The following is a 4,929-nucleotide window of genomic DNA, read 5'->3' on the forward strand; positions in this document are numbered from 1 at the left end:
CTCTCTCTCTCTCTCTCTCTCTCTCTCTCTCTCTCTCCCTAACTCTCTATCTATCCATGTATCAACTCATAGTTATAAATTCTCTTACTATTTTTTTGATACTTATACAATGATATATTGAGATCCAGAAGACCTAAATTCGGCATGCCTCAGACACTGAAAGAGGCAATATGATTGACAGTAGCCTTTTCCCTTCCCTAAGACTTTCTTACTTATAAAACAGAAATAATTCTTATGTCATCTGCCTCAGTGGTATTTGTGAGAATAGTGCCATGTGAAAATGTTATATGAATATATTTCATTAGCAAGATTCAATCTATGAAATTTATATCTGAAGCATGGTCAATGGTGCTTTAAAAAATGTGTTCTTTCAATAATTCCAAAGTTCATCAAAATCTTAGCTGAAGTAAAACAGAGAACATGAGGGATCTCATGATGCCTTGCTTAGGCCTATCATCTTTGTGAGGAAAGGATAAATAAGTTGAATGTGTTCTATTTTTCTCCCTTTAGACATTGGAGAGTCATTAGGCTTAAGAATCCCAGGAAGTTGTTTAAACTCACATTCTCTTTGTTAAAATTTCAGCATGAGGATTTGCATATCATTAAGTAATTTTTTAATCCTGTCTGAGACTCTTCTGGACTCTACTTTGATTTTCTAGCAAAGATATTGGGATAGTTTGCCATTTTTTTCTCTAGCTCATTTTACATATGAGGAAACTGAGACAGAGTTAATTGATTTGCACAGAGTAGTACAGCAAAGTAAGTGTCTGAGACTAACTTTGAACTCAGGAGGATGAGTTTTCCTGACTCTCTCCACTATACCACATAGGTGCTGTAAGATGCATTGGGGAGAATATTTTCACCTTGCCAACCTGATAGGACTTAGTAATATTGTGATAAAAGTCTTGAAAACAATTTGGTAAACCACCTCTACTTATTTATTCAGAGAAGAGTAGGGATAGGAAAAAAAGAGGTAGGAAATAGAAGAGTATATCTCTTATATTGTATAACTAAGCTTAAAAATCTAAACCCTATACTAAATCTCTAAGAAACTCTCAATCTAACTGCCTTCTTGGGCAGGATCTTCTTGCCTGACAAAGCAGGCCCAACTAACCTATGCTGACTATCTAAGATTAAATTCTCTATCTCACTCTATCTCTATATCACTCTAACTCACTCTATCAATAAGTTTTTATGTCCTCCAACCTCCTTAATCAGTTTCTGAATCCAAACTCTAAGTGGTGAAACTGCCTGTCACAGTGACACAGAACCCTCCTAATTCCTGCTCCTTCTAAAGCCAGAGAAATGGAGTCCCTCTCTTAACTGACTTTTTCTCTTTTATAGTTGGTCTCTTAAAGAGACAGAGGGCAAGAGCTGTTTATTACTACCTTTTAAAGCAACATAGTGCGATTAAGTAATTTCCTCTAACATACAAATTCTGCTCTTAATGAGATAAAGTGAAATTAATAAAACTCCTTATAACAATGCCTATACTTCAGAAATAAGTGAATGCTACAAATCAGACCTGGATTTCTTTTCTTTCTCTTTTTTACTGTCTAGATTTTAGAAACTTATTTTAGAAAATGCTATTTATTTCAGATTAAACTTAAAATATGTCATATGTATGTATTTTTCTGGAGTCAGTGTTAAACATTAAAGAGCACAACCTTGCCTGTACTCTAGAAATTATTGTAGTTTATATTTATAAGAAATTGAAAGTTTCAAAGTGTTATGGTACTCAAAGGGACGAAAACCACTCTATTGTAAGACATCATAATGTTTTTTTTCTCATCTGTCTAATGGAAATTAGATAGGAAGGTCTTTCATCTTCTTTCTAAATTTATCAATGATTGCCAAACATGATAGTTTTTTTCTAAGCCTTTATCTTTCTTGGCACACATATCTATAGCTTTTAACACTGTTGGCTACCTCCTCATTTTAGAAAATCTCTCTTCTTGGGGTTTTCATTACATTGTGCTTTCTTGAGACTCTTCTCCTATATGACTTGCCCTTCCCTTTCAATATCCTTTGTGGGATAAGTATCATTGTTTTCTCCACTCCCCTACCATTACCTTCTTTAGTGAACCTTCTGTTTTCTTTCTGCATTCTCTCTTTACTCAAGGAATTATGGCAACTTCCTGGTCTCTAGAATAAACTCTGTCATTTTGTTTTTTTAAAAATGTATTCATTAATTTATTTATTAAATAACCCTTACTTTCCACCTTAGAATCCATATTATGTATTGCTTCCAAAGCAGAAGTGTGGTAAGGGTAGGCAATGGGTGTTAAGTGACTAGCCCAGGGTCACACAGCTAGGAAGTGTCTGAAGTCAGATTTAAACCAACAACCTTCCATTTTTAGGCCTGGCTCTCAATCCACTGAGCCACCCAGCTGCCCTCTGTTTTGCTTTCTTTTAATTTTTTTTGTTTTGCTTTTAAAGAACTATGTTGCTTGGCCCCAACCTATCTTTTAAGTTTGACTAGGCATTACTGCCTACTCCCTGTGGTCCAGTCAAACTCTATTTTCCTTACCCAGGAAACTATCTCTTATCACCTTTGCACTGGCTATTCTATTTGCCTTGAATGCAAAACCTCCTTGCTACCATCTCATATAGTCCATCTCCTCCTTTAAAATGTAGCCAAGGAAAATCTTCTATATAGAGATTTTTTCCCTAGACTTAATTATTAGTGACCTTTCTCCCAAACCACTTTGTATTATAATCTATATATCTATTTATATGTATGTATTATGTATAATACTATCTGATCAGTGCACATATTTGGTATATTTTATATTTGTGCATATTATATATGGTGTACATATATAAACATATATTTATTTATTTGATTAGGATTTAATTTTATATTGATTCTATATATAACTTTCCATATACCTATTGTCTCCCCCAATAGAATGGAGCTTTTTGCAATTTGAGATTATTTCATTCTTTGTATTTGTAGCACAGAGTGTATCACAGTTACATAGTAGGTTCTTAATAAATACTTGTTGATTTATTTATTGGTGTTCTCATTAGCTTCCCTAGATTCAGCTGTTATATCTAGCCCCAGACTCTCTCTGAACTTCACTTCCAAAGAGCCAATTGTCTCTCATACATTCTGAATTGAGTGCCTCATAAACATTTCAAACTCAGCATGTCAAAAACAGAACTCAGAATACCCTCCCCCTTCCACAAACCATTTCTTTTCCTGCTTTACTATTTTTATTGAAGACAATACTATCCTTCTAGGCACCCAATTCCAGACATCTTTAATTCTTTGCTCTCCTTCACCCCTTATATCCAGTCAGTTTCCAAGTCTTATTAAGTCTAATTCCACAATACATCTATCTCTCATTAGTCTCTGTCTCTCTATTCACAAAGGCCTTGCATAGGCTCTCTTCACAACTTCCCTTTAATATTGTAATATCCTACTAATTCAAGAGTCTTAATCATTTTGCCTCATGGATTCTTTGCCAGTCTGGTGAAGCTGATAAGCCCCTTCTCAAAATAATATTTTAAATGCACTAAGTAAAATGCAAAGAATTATGAAGGAACCCAATTATACTAGAATATAGTTATATTATATACATATATGTGTAAAGATATATATAATATATATATATTCAAATTAAGATTGAGAAACCTTATTCTCCTAACTTCAAGTCTCTCCCTTCTCTATTATCTGTTTCAGGGGGTGGACAAATGAATATTCCTATAATGTAAATTTGACTATGTCACCCCACCATTAAGAAGTTTCAATAGTGGATTATACGCCAAAGAGATAATAAGGAAAAAGGCTTGTACAAAAATATTTATAGCCATGCTCTTTGTGGTGGCAAAAAAATTGGAAAATGAGAGAATGTCTTTTGATTGAGGAATGACTGAACAAATTGTAGTATTGGTTGGTGATGGAATACTATTGTGCTCAAAGAAATAATGAACTGGAGGAATTCCATGTGAACTGGAATGACCTCCAGGAATTGATGCAGAGTGAAAGGAGCAGATCCAGGAGAATGTTGTACACAGAGACTGATACACTGTGGTACAATCAAACATAACGGACTTCTCGACTAGCAGCAATGCAAGGATCCAGAGCAAGGCTGAGGGACTTATGAGAAAGAAAAGTAGCCACATTCAGAGGAAGAACTGTGGGAGGAGAAACAGAAGAAAGGCATACTTGAACACAGGGCTGATATGGATATTATTGGGGATGTAGACACTAAACTATAACTCTAGTCCAACTCTCAATAATATAGAATTAGGTCTTAATAAATGATACATGTAAAAGCCAGTGGAATTGTGCATCAGCTAAGTGGGGCTAAGAGGGCTTAGGGGAGAGGGAAAGAAATGAAATATCTAACTATGGGAAAATATTCAAAATAAAAATAAAAAATCCCCTAAAAAATAAATTTTAGTAGCTTCTTCTTGCCTTTAGAACAAAATAAAAAGTCTTTTCTTTGTTTTTAAAATACACACCCACAGTTACTAGGAATGTACTTTATCATATTTGCTTCATAAAATCCGTAGATTCCTTCAAAACTCAACTCAGGTTCCACTATAGGAAATCTATCCTCAATTCTATCCCCATTGCTAATACTTTCTTACCAGAAATCACTTTGTATTTATTATGTATTTAATTTTCTACAATTATGCCTCCTTCTCAGGCCTCTTTGAGGCCAGATTATTTATTTTTAATTTTTGAATCTTTAGCATTTAACACAATGCCTGATATATTGTATGTGCTTAATTAAAACATGTTGAATTGAATTAAGTATATATACTTCCAACTATAAAATTAAACATACTTACTAATCTGTGGTACTTTTATATTATTTCTAATCTTGGCTTCCAAACAATAAAGAAAATCCTAATTTCATGAACAATTTTGATAAGATATATAAATACGTGGTGTCAGATATTCAGTTATTTTCA

The sequence above is a fragment of the Gracilinanus agilis genome, chromosome 4 (assembly GCF_016433145.1).
Source record: "Gracilinanus agilis isolate LMUSP501 chromosome 4, AgileGrace, whole genome shotgun sequence".
Taxonomy (NCBI): Eukaryota; Metazoa; Chordata; class Mammalia; order Didelphimorphia; family Didelphidae; genus Gracilinanus; species Gracilinanus agilis.